The following is a 13,497-nucleotide window of genomic DNA, read 5'->3' as shown; positions in this document are numbered from 1 at the left end:
GGGAGAGTACTGTCAGAAAACACAAATAAATACTTTTCAAGTAACTAATATATAAAAGCAAAAATGTTCTCAGTCCTTTCATGTTCAACAAGATGCTTTGTCTATCTTTAATCCCAGCTGTGGTCCAGATGTGCTTTGACAGTTCAACTATGTAGACACAGAGAGCTCTCCAACTCTCCAACATGGAGGGATAGTCTCCGGCAGCCAAGATGTTTTGCTATTGGAGGAAATGGCACCTAGATTCCAGGTATTCCAGGTGGATGTGTGAAAATCTCATAGGGCTGTCAGAGACACTCCGGAACAACCAAACACTCCGATAAGGACAGTGTCCTGACCAGAAGGTCACCTGATGACGTCAGTAGGGTGAGGCACTACACTCTCTCCCAGGCTTTGTCCTAAATGGCATCCTATTCCCTATTTTGGCCCTGGTCAAAAGTAGTGCATTTCATAGGGAACGGGATGCCACTTGGGACACAGATCCTGTCTGTCTGTCTGCTAAATAGGAAACTTTGGTAGACTACCGGGACACACCCACCCACCTTGACAGCTGCAGTGACAGGATTATTAGCTAGGAAGGAAGGAAGACAACACTGTCTGAGTAGCAACATGGGTGTAAATATTAGTTTCTGGCTTGTTAATGACAATCTGTGTACACTATGACTTTACTGGTAATATTCTGTTAGCCATGGCAGAGTAAGGTTGGCCTTGAGATTTGATTGATAAATTCAGGGAATGTCAGTACGTGAAATAAAATTCGTTTTCCTGTATAGACCGGATTCAAAATGGAATACACCTTCAACCCTGTTCTGATAATCCAGCATGGTCTTTCTTGGGTACCAGGATGGCGCAACCTCAACCTGGACCATTTATGTTACATGGTGCATACAGAAACAGGTTTGGTAGAACTTCAGTCTCTTTCAAAAATGGACAAACAACATGTATGGCAACCCAGTGGCAACAGTGAGTAGACGTTCAGAGGGACCAAAAATCTTCCAATATGTTGTATCAAACTCAAAAAATAAAAACAACTACAGAATACATAGCATCACTTAATGTGCCTGTCATTAGGCTATATCTTCTATAGTCGGACCATTCCAGCTCTAGTGAAGGAGGAGGAATGTTTTTTGTTGTTGTTGATTACATTATGAATTAACCGCAGCAACCTGGTCTCAGAGCATTTCATATTATTTGGTATGTAAATCCGGGTGTCAGGGCTGTCGTAAGAATGGGACCAAGGCGCAGCGGATATTGAGTTCCACATATATTTTTCCAAAGAAACTTAAGCAAAAAACAAATCAAATAAACAAACAACAGAACGTGACTCCGTGGTGCACATGCACAAACACAAAATATATCCCACAAACACAGGTGGGAAAAATATCTACTTAAATATGATCCCCAATTAGAGACAACAAAAACCAGCTGCCTCTAATTGGGAATCATGCAAAACACCAACATAGAAAACATAAACAACATTGAAATATTAAACCAGAATACCCCCTAGTCACGCCCTGACCTCTTACACCATAGAGAAACAAGGGCTCTCTATGGTCAGGACGTGACACCGGGACGCTCCATTTCGTGTGATATGTTACGTTTCGTATGGAATGTATTCATTTGTAGATGTCCATCACCCAGAACACCTACTCATTCAAGGGTTTTTCTTTATTTTTACTATTTTCTACATAGTAGAATAATAGTGAAGACATCAAAACTATGAAATAACACATATGGAAACATGTTGTCACCAAAAAAGTGATTCTTCCAATAGCCACCATTTGCCTTGATGACAGCTTTGCACACTCCTGGCATTCTCTCAACCAGCTTCATGAGGTAGTCTCCTGGAATGCATTTCAACCACCAACTTACTACCCTGAGACAAGGCTGAGTATAGCCCACGAAGATCTCCCCCATGGGTCGAACCCGAGGGGGGCGCCACACCTGGACAGGAAGATCACATCAGTGCCAAAGGGGCTTCAACAAAGTACTGAGTAAAGGGCCTGAATACTTATGGAAATGTGATATTTTATGATATATAATTAGCAAACACTTAAAAAAAAACATTTTTGCTTTTTCAGTATAGGGTATTATGTGTAGATTGATGAGGGGAAAAACAATTTAAGCAATTTTAGAATGAGGCTGTAAAGCAACAAATTGTGGAAAAAGTCAAGGGGTCTGAAAACTTTCCGAAGACACTGTATATTTTATCACGTTCATCACACTAACCGGTGATCTGAAGTTGAATTACAACAATGTTTCACAGTCATTAGCTAATATAAAGCGAGCTGCAACAAAAAACAGTGCCACCAAACAGATGATGATCATTTGTAAGCAAAGTTTAAAAGAAGTTTAAAAGTGAATTTTATAAAGGGTGATGCTAACAAATTAGCAACAACATCCACCTTGAAGTTGTTAAGAGCTGCTGCTGCTGCCATCGCCGTTGTCACCCTAATACAACACAACTAGCCAACTTTACTAGCGTTAGCATGGGAAAACTACTGCTCGCACCACTGATTATTTGCTGTTGCATGTATGTAGTACATGTAGTGACATGTTTAGGTCTTTACTTTGTTTTACGGTTCCACCCATTGTAAGCAACTGCTCTAATACAGTTGAATGGCATTAGCCTTCTGTCCAGCTTCTGAAGGTCTAGCTAAAGGCTGGCTGAGTTAGCTAGATTTTTCTACCCAGAGACTACCAAAGAAAAATCCTGACTGCATATTTCTTTTAATCTTCAGTACTGAAGCGATGAAATCAGAAGATCATAAAAAATATTATAAAGATGAAATAGAAATTAAAACGAAGGCCTCTGAAGGCCTCTGAAGGCCTTCACTATTCCCCACTGCGGCATCCCAACTTGTCAAGTCAAGTTTGCTCTTCTTTGCTCATTGAGTTCATTTGGTCAGCCAGGATTCACAAAGGTAGCTGTTTATGGAAAAATAATTGCAGCAACAACATACTGTAAAAATAGCCATGTGCAATGCATCCAGACACACCTAAAACAACAACACATCCATTTCTAGTCTCGTTACTAAAAATAACTTGACAACAAATAAATATGGTACAAGGACTGACTTCATCTATGAGACCACTTCCTTACATGTCGTGAGCCGTGTCAATATTTTTAGTTGAGATTGTGCCCTTTACTTCAGTGGTGGTTATATACTGTACAGCATACAGCATATTGAGCATGTCTAACACACTGTGAGTCACTGAGAAACACTGAGAACTCAACTGGGATTTAGCCTTTTTACGATGCAAACCACTGATCAAATGAATGAATAATGTATTGACAGATGTGAACACTAACAGGAGCGGGTTGCTGTGAAAACATCTGATGACAGCTTGTGTGGGACACAATACACATGGAATATTATGGGAATGTTTAAACCAACAACGTTACTGTGAGAGAAGCTCAGCTCGGAACATGTGTGATTGATCACATCTCTTTTGTTTTCCGAGGCCCCAGGCAGAAATAATCTAGCACTAGATACACCCAGCAAACCAAAATTGGTTCTGTGAAGGTTCCCAGAGCATTCATTAAGTCGTGGCAAATGTTCTCATAACACAAAAATTGTCCAGTTATGGTGATGATTATAGAATTATCTTTTATTGTTCTTACTTTGAAATGCTTGATATGACCAACAATGGCTTATTTTTCATGATCTGAAAAGCAAAAATGATCCTAGATCAGCTGTAATAGTCTTTGATACTTGTAAATGTGGGCCCAGAAGTATGCAGCATATAAAGAGGATGGGTGTAGTGATGGTGAATAACCCAGTTAACAGTATTTCCCTGGGTTAGTTATGTGAAAGAAGGCTCAAAGGGAAGCATGGAATTCCTAAGTGACCATACTGCCATGGCTATATACTGAAAAAATACAGTGCAGATGAGCTTCTGTGGTGGCGCACATGAGCTTCTGTGGTGGCGCAGATGAGCTTCTGTGGTGGCGCAGATGAGCTTCTGTGGTGGCGCAGATGAGCTTCTGTGGTGGCGCACATGAGCTTCTGTGGTGGCGCAGATGAGCTTCTGTGGTGGCGCAGATGAGCTTCTGTGGTGGCGCAGATGAGCTTCTGTGGTGGCGCAGAGGATAAAAGACATGGCTTGGGAACCAAACATTGCAGGTTCAAACCCTACATGTGCAGATTGTCCACAGATTAACTTTTAAAAAAGGAATTATGTTTGTATGATTAAATGTCCTATAGTGTAAAATTCACATAGTCTAGACCAGTCTTCAAATGTGAATTTACCTTTCAAGAACATAAAACAATGTTATATTTACCTTTACCTAACATTCTCAGCAATAAAATCCACTATGTTGCTCACCAGATTTTATATATTGTGTGAACATCAATGGAATATTATGTTAAACCTAAAACAAATACACTATAAATGTCATAAAAACTGATTTATTTTATTCTTACAACATTAATGGGAATGTCCTGTGCAACCTAACTTAAACATTCCATGAAAGTCATCAGAACTGAACATTTTGTTTGTAATGTACCCACACTGTTCCCACAACATAATTATAAGTTCTGGGAACCTTTAAATAACCCACAAAAGCTTAACTGTCAACATTCTTGCAACATCAAAGGAATGTTTTATGCACCCTGATACAAGCATTATCTGAATGTCAGCACAACTGGTGCTTTGGGAACCTCTCCTATCATGTCCCCACAATATTTCCACAGCCTCATAAAACATTCTGAAAACCTTTAAAGAACAGATGAAATGTGTTCTGGGAATGTTCTTGTAACATCAAATGAATTTATTTTCACCCTTAAAGAAACATAGTAGAATAATCTGCACAACTGGACAGTTTTGGGGTTTTGGGAACATATCTTTTGTGACGTCCCCACCAGACTGTTCCCACAACCTAATGAAACATTCTGGGAAACTTTAAAGAAGAGATTAAATGTTCTTATAGCAACGTTTTTGCAACATCGGGCAAACGTTTCATACAAACATACACACTTCTGGGGAATGTTCTGTGGTGGTTGTTACAGATGTTGTGCACAACATTTTAGTGAACGTTAAGAGAACATTCCAAGGATATTTCATCTAAAACACTTTTGATAAATAAATGGGGATGTTATCATGCTAATGTTAGATCAAATTCTACTCAAAAGTATTTTCACAGACACCAATGAGATTAGTTAATACGGAAATCTTAGAAATCTCATCCATCAAAACAATTTTATTTTCTGAAATATAAGAAATAAATGACTTATGATTATGCTCATAGTTGTGGCTACAGAACAAGCTGTCCTTAAACTAAACAAAATAAGATCCACTAGATGACAGACGAGGTCCTTCTTGACTTTTGCCATGTTTTGAATAATATTCTCATAAAATTAGAGTGTAATCGATTTGACAAAATCATTTGCAGAAGTAGTATCAACAGCCATAATACTTAAATATCCAGAATGTGTGAGGTTTTGGCTCTCTCTTGTATCAGCCCCCACTACAAGGATGAAAACGTGTAATGTCTGAAACAATTGATTTAAGGGACAGTTCACTTCTTTGAAGTTTCAGCTTATTTTTTTATGTGTTTAAAATAGTAATTTGACAGCTAGCGTTTAAAAAAAATGTATTTATTTATTTTAAGTCACATTCAATAAATCAATGGTGCCACATTTAGAAGGTTGGAAAATGATGATTTAAATGGTTTCATTATTCAGATCCATCTATACTTGCAAGGATCCAGAGACAATGAGTGCCTGACTACCTCCGGAGGTGATCAGAAAAATCTGATCACAATCAGATAAAAATGTGTCTTTTAATCATATACACCTCTCTACCAATGTGGGCACAATCAGAATGTGAACAAGATCAGGACAAAGGATGCATGTTAGAACTATAAATAAACGAGGCTTGAGAGGCTGAGGGTCTCTTACTCTAATGCAGTTTTAATTGCAGTATTTCCTATATCTCTGTATTTTTCATGTATGTCTTTTCAAATATTTATCACAGTGAACAAGATTCAAATTCAAATGTATTTATATAGCCCTTCTTACATCAGTTGATCTCTCAAAGTGCCGTACAGAAACCCAGCCTAAAACCCCAAACAGCAAGCAATGCAGGTGTAGAAGCACGGTGGCTAGGAAAAACTCTCTAGAAAGGCCAAAATCTAGGAAGAAACCTAGAGAAGAACCAGGCTATGAGAGGTGGCTATTCCTCTTCTGGCTGTGCCGGGTGGAGATTATAACAGAACATGGCCAAGATGTTCAAATGTTCATAAATGACCAGCATGGTCAAATAATAATAATCACAGTAGTTGTCGAGGGTGCAACAAGTCAGCACCTCAGGAGTAAATGTCAGTTGGCTTTTCACTAGATGACCTCTAGTGGTCATGGAGGAATATTTATACTATATAAAGTAATCAGCCATAATAATAATCAATATCATTGTGTGTTGTCATTGTTAATATCATGTCAATCGGACACAACCTTTAGTTGAATGTATGATAAAATACAAAACGCATTTACAAAACCATTGTGTGATCGAAAAGAACATAACTTATGGGGATGTGGCTATGATAATTTCATGTTATTTAAATAACTGACCTAATCAAATCAAATGTTATTAGTCACATGCGCCGAATACAACACCTTACAGTGAAATGCTTACTTACGAGCCCCTAACCAAAAATGCAGTTTCAAATAAAACAAATTAAAAAATACGGATTAGAAACAAAAATAACAAGTAAATAAAGAGCAGCAGTAAAAAAAAACAATAGACAGACTATATCCAGGGGGGTACCGGTACAGAGTACATTTGGAGACTATATCCAGGGGGGTACCGGTACAGAGTCAATTTGGAAACTATATCCAGGGGGGTACCGGTACAGAGTCAATTTGGAGACTATATCCAGGGGGGTACCGGTACAGAGTACATTTGGAGACTATATCCAGGGGGGTACCGGTACAGAGTACATTTGGAGACTATATCCAGGGGGGTACCGGTACAGAGTACATTTGGAGACTATATCCAGGGGGGTACCGGTACAGAGTCAATTTGGAAACTATATCCAGGGGGGTACCGGTACAGAGTCAATTTGGAGACTATATCCAGGGGGGTACCGGTACAGAGTCAATTTGGAGACTATATCCAGGGGGGTACCGGTACAGAGTCAATTTGGAGACTATATCCAGGGGGGTACCGGTACAGAGTCAATTTGGAGACTATATCCAGGGGGGGTACCGGTACAGAGTCAATTTGGAGACTATATCCAGGGGGGTAACCGGTACAGAGTCAATTTGGAGACTATATCCAGGGGGGTACCGGTACAGAGTCAATTTGGAGACTATATACAGGGGGGAACTGGTACAGAGTCAATGTGCGGGGGCACCGGTTAGTTGAGGTAGTATGTACATGTAGGTAGAGTTATTAAAGTGACTATGCATAGATGATAACAACAATGCGAATAGAGTTCTTATGGCTTGGGGGGTAGAAGCTGTTAAGAAGCCTCTTGGAACTAGACTTGGTGCTCTGGTACCGCTTGCTGTACGGTAGCAGAGAGAAAAGTCTATGACTAGGGTGGCTGGAGTCATTGACAATTTTTAGGGCCTTCCTCTGACACCGCCTGGTATAGAGGTCCTGGATGGCAGGGAGCTTGGCCCCAGTGATGTACTGGGCTGTTCACACTACCCTCTGTAGTACCTTGCGGTCAGAAGCCGAACAGTTACCATACCAGGCAGTGATGCAACCAGTCAGGATACTCTCGATGGTGCAGCTGTAGAACATTTTGAGGATCTGAGGACTCATGCCAAATCTTTTCAGTCTCCCGAGGGGGAATAGGCTTTGTTGTGCCCTCTTCACGACTGTGCTTGGACCATGACAGTTTGTTGGTGATGTGGACACGAAGGAACTTGAAGCTGTCAACCTTTTTTAAAATGAATTTTTTTACCTTTATTTAACCAGGCAAGTCAGTTAAGAACATATTCTTATTTTCAATGACGGCCTGGGAACAGTGGGTTAACTGCCTGTTCAGGGGCAGAACAACAGATTTGTACCTTGTCAGCTCGGGGGTTTGAAGTCACAACCTTCCGGTTACTAGTCCAACGCTCTAACCACTAGGCTACGCTGCAACCTTCTCCACCGCAGCTCCGTCGATGAGAATGGGGGCATGCTCAGCCCTCTTTTTCCTGTAGTCCACAATCATCTCCTTTGTCTTGATCACGTTGAGGGAGAGGTTGTTGTCCTGACACCACATAGACAGGTCTCTGACCTCCTCCCAATAGGCTGTCTCATCGTTGTCGGTGATCAGCCCTATCACTGTTGTGTCATCGGCAAACTTAATGATGGTGTTGGAGTCATACCTGGCTGTGCAGTTATGAGTGAACAGGAAGTACAGGAGGGGGCTTTATCACGCACTGCTGAGGGGCCCCTGTGTTGAGGATCAGTGTGGCGGATATGTTGTTACCTACCCTTACCACCTGGGGGCGGCCCGTCAGGAAGTCCAGGATTCAACATTTCAGTTTCAAGTTTTTATGTTTACATGCACAGTACAGTGAAATGCATTTCTTGACAACTCAAAACCCAACAATGCACTAATCAATAACAATGTAATGCTATAAAAAAACATGAGAAATTAGTAGAAATATGAAGAACACAATTAGTAACTAAGCATACTATATACAGGGTCAGTTCCAATACCATATTTACAATGTGCAGGGATACTGGAGTGATGGGGGTAGACATGTGTATGGGTAAGGTGACTAGGCATCAGGGTATAAGATAAACAGAGTAGCAGCAGCTTGTTTGTGAGTGGGTGTACGTGTGTGTGTCAAGTCAGTATAAATGTACGGTGAATTTGGAAAATATTCAGACCCCTTGACTTTTTCCACATTTTGTTACGTTACAGCCTTATTCTAAAATGTATGTTAAAAAAATTATTATCAATCTACACACAATACCCCATAATGACAAAGCAAAGTTTTTAGACATTTTTGCCAATGTATTTAAAAAAAACTGAAATTTCACATTTACATATGTATGCAGACCCTTTACTCAGTACTTTGTTGAAGGACCGATGGCAGCGATTACAGCCTCGAGTCTTCTTGGGTATAACGCTACAAACTTGGCACACCTGTATTTGGGGAGTTTCTCCCATTTCTCTCTGCAGATTCTCTCAAGCTCTGTCAGGTTGGATGGGTAGTGATGCTGCACAGCTATTTTCAGGTCTCTCCAGAGATGTTCGATTGGGTTCTGTCTCTGGCTGGGCCACTCAAGGACATTCAGAGACTTCTCCTGAAGCCACTCCTGCGTTGTCTTGGCTGTGTGCTTAGGGTCGATGTCCTGTTGGAAGGTGAACCTTCGCCGCAGTCTGAGGTCCTGAGTGCTCTGGAACAGGTTTTAATCAAGGATCTCTCTGTACTTTGCTCTGTTCTTCTTTGCCTCGATCCTGACTAGTCTCCCAGTCCCTGCTGCTGAAAAACATCCCGACAGTATGATGCTGCCACCACCATGCTTCACCGTAGGCAGAGGTGGAAAAAGTACTCAATTGTCATACTTGAGTAAAAGTAAAGATACGTTAAATTAAAATGACTCAAGTAAAAGTGAAAGTAACCCAGCAAAATACTACTTGAGTAAAAGTCTAAAAGTATCCGATTTTAAATGTACTTAAGTACATTGGTGGAAAAAGTTCTCCATTTTCATACAAAGTACAAAGTAAAAGTAAATGCTATACATCAAATGTCTTATATTTAGCAAACCAGATGGCACAATTTCCTTTTTATTACTTTTTTTGACAGCCAGGGGCACACTCCAACACTCAGACATCATTTTTAAAAGGAAGCATTTATGTTTAGCGAGTCCACCAGATGTGAGGCAGTAGGGACGTTATCAGTAGGGACGTTATCTTGATAAGTGTGTGAATTGGACCGTTTTCCTGTACTGCTAAGCATTCAAATTGTATCTAGTACTTTTGGGTGTCAGGCACAATGTATGGAGTAAAACGTACATCATTGTCTTACTTAAACATGTATTGCAAATGTTTATCAGCACAGCATTATGACAGCATTTTCTAAACTGCAGAGGGGGTTCTTGCTATTATTTTGTAGGAATGTAGTGAAGTAAAAGTAAAGGTAGTCAAAAATATAAATACTGAAATTAAAAGACTACTTAAGTAGTACTTTAAAGTATTTTTTACTTAAGTACTTTACACCACTGACCATAGGGATGGTTCCAGGTTTCCTCCAGATGTGACACTTGGCATTCACGCTAGAGTTCAATCTTTGTTTCATCAGACCAGAGAATTTTGTTTCTCATGGTCAGAGAGTCTTTCGGTGCCTTTTGGCAAACTCAAAGCTGGCTGTCATGTGCCTTTTACAGAGGAGTGGCTTCCGTCTGGCCACTCTACCATAAAGGCCTGATTGGTGGAGTGCTACAGAGATGGTTGTCCTTCTGGAAGGTTCTCCCATCTCCACAGAGGAACTCTGGAGCTCTGTCAGAGTGACCATTGGGTTCTTGGTCACCTCCCTGACCAAGGCACTTCTCCCCTAATTGCTCAGTTAGGACAGGCGGCCAGCTCTAGGAAGAGTGTTGGTGGTTCCAAACTTCTTCCATTTAAGAATGATGGAGGCCACTGTGTACTTAGGGACCTTTTCATTTAATCAATTTTTGATTACAGCTGTAACTTAACAACATGTGGAAAAAGTCACGAGGTCTAAATACATTATGAAGGCACTGTATGTGCATGCTATGTTTGAGTGAGCAGATGATGAAGAGATTGTGAGTGTATAGGGCCCTGTGAGTGTGTGTATGAATGTGTAGGGCCCTGTGAATGTGTGTATGAGTGTGTAGGGCCCTGTGAATGTGTATGTGTATATGTATATGTGAGTGTTTAGGGCCCAGTGAGTGTGTGTATGAGTGTGTAGGGCCCTGTGAGTGTGTATTTGAGTGTGTTAGTGTGTAGGGCCCTGTGAGTGTGTGTATGAGTGTGTAGGGCCCTGTGAGTGTGTGTATGAGTGTGTAGGGCCCTGTGAGTGTGTGTATGAGTGTGTAGGGCCCTGTGAGTGTGTGTATGAGTGTGTAGGGCCCTGTGAGTGTGTATTAGAGTGTGTTAGTGTGTAGGGCCCTGTGAGTGTGTGTGTGAGTGTGTAGGGCCCTGTGAGTGTGTGTGTTAGTGTGTAGGGCCCTGTGAGTGTGTGTATGAGTGTGTAGGGCCCTGCGAGTGTGTGTATGAGTGTGTAGGGCCCTGTGAGTGTGTGTATGAGTGTGTAGGGCCCTGTGAGTGTGTATTAGAGTGTGTTAGTGTGTTGGTGCCAGACTTGATGCACCGGTACCATTTGCCAAATAATCTATGGCTTGGGTGTTTTGAGTCTTTATCCCACCCTGCCTGATATAGATGTCCTGGATGGCAGGGAGCTCGGCCCCAGTGATGTACTGGGCTGTCCACACCACCCTCTGTAGCACCATTGCCATACCAGTCAGTGATGCAGTCAATAGGCTCTCAATGGTACAGCATTAAAACGTTTTGAGGATTTGAAAGCCCATGCCAAACTTTTTAAACCTCCTGAGGGGGAAGAAAAATCCGGAAACTATCATTTCGAAAATACAACGTTGATTATTTCAGTGAAGTACGGAACCATTCCGTATTTAATTGAACGGGTGGCAACACTAAGTCTAAATTGCAATGTAGAATCGGCCATAACCGGCATCCAAAAAGGACGATTACCGATTGTTATGAAAACTTGAAATCGACCCTAATTCACAGTCTTCACGACTGTGCGTGTGTGTTTGGACCATTTTAAGTCTCATTGAACTTACTGACGTTGAGGGAGAGGTTGTTGTTCTGGCACCACACTGCCAGGTCACTGACCTTCTCCCTGTAGGCTGACACATTGTCGCCTACCACCTTTGTGTTGTCAGCAAACTTGATGATGATGGTGTTGGAGCCGTGCGTGGCCACGCAGTCTTGGATGAACAGGGAGTACAGGACGGGATTAAGCACACACCCCTGTGAGGCCCCTGTGTTGAGGGTCAGCGTGGCGGAGGTGATGTTGCCTACCCTCACCACCTGGGGTCGGCCCTTCAGGATGTCCAGAATCCAGTTGCAGAGGGGTGTTTAGACAGACTCCTAAACATGGTGACGAGCTTGGAGGGGACAATGGTGTTGAACACTGAGCTGTACTCAGTAAACAGCATTCTTAAATAGGTATTCCTCTTATCTAGGTGGGTGTGGATCTGTTGGAGCAGTATGCAAATTGGAGTGGGTCTAGGGTAATATATAATAATATATGCCATTTAGCAGACGCTTTTATCCAAAGCGACTTACAGTCATGTGTGCATACATTCTACGTATGGGTGGTCCCAGGAATCGAACCCACTACCCTGGCGTTACAAGCGCCATGCTCTACCAACTGAGCTACAGAAGGGTGTCTGGGATGGTGGAGTTAGTGTGTGCCATAACCAACCTCTCAAAACACTTTATGATTACAGAAATTAGTGTGGTAGTGTGGTAGTCCAAAGACGCTCTACCAAATATGTTTTGTACTGAAACAGCTCTTATTACATGGCAACGTTAAACTGCATGGTATCTTTAAAGTCCAGACCAGTACAGTAATTCCATAGTAGTTTACAGCCACTATCACACACATGACCATTCTCAATCAACTTGAACACGAAACATAAGTTTCTGTTTTGGGTAAAACAAACAAATGATGTGATGTATACAACTGTCACTTTGATTCATCACACACAATACAGGTTAAACCTGTACCATGAGGCCTAACATGAAGCCATGGTCCACCCACACAGACAATGTGGCGAAGAAGGCGCAACTCAGGAGGCTGAAGAAATTTAGCTTGTCACCTAAAACCCTGGCAAACTTTTACAGATGGACAATTGAGAGCATCCTGAGAGCAACTGCAAGGCTCTCCAGAGGGTGGTGCAGTCTGCACTAGAGGTCAACAGAGTAATCGGCACGGCCGATTAATTAGGGTCGATTTCAAGTTTTCATAACAATTGGTAATCTGCCTTTTTGGATGGCGATTATGGTCGATTACATTGCAATTTAGACTTAGGGTTGCCCCCTGTCCGATAAAATACAAAACGGTTCCGCATTTCACTGAAGAAAAAAAACATTTTGTTTTCGAAATGGATTTGACCATATTGGTGACCAACGGCTCGTATTTCTGTATAATACACTGCTCAAAAAAATAAAGGGAACACTAAAATAACACATCCTAGATCTGAATGAATGAAATAGACTTATTAAATACTTTTTTCTTTACATAGTTGAATGTGCTGCCATCAAAACCACACAAAAATGATCAATGGAAATCAAATGTATCAACCCATGGAGGTCTGGATTTGGAGTCACACTCAAAATTAAAGTGGAAAACCACACTACAGGCTGATCCAACTTTGATGTAATGTCCTTAAAACAAGTTAAAATGAGGCTCAGTAGTGTGTGTGGCCTCCACGTGCCTGTATGACCTCCCTACAACGCCTGGGCATGCTCCTGATGAGGTGGCGGATGGTCTCCAG

Source organism: Oncorhynchus keta, chromosome 28, assembly GCF_023373465.1.
Source record: "Oncorhynchus keta strain PuntledgeMale-10-30-2019 chromosome 28, Oket_V2, whole genome shotgun sequence".
Classification (NCBI taxonomy): Eukaryota; Metazoa; Chordata; class Actinopteri; order Salmoniformes; family Salmonidae; genus Oncorhynchus; species Oncorhynchus keta.
This window is presented reverse-complemented; position numbering follows the sequence as displayed.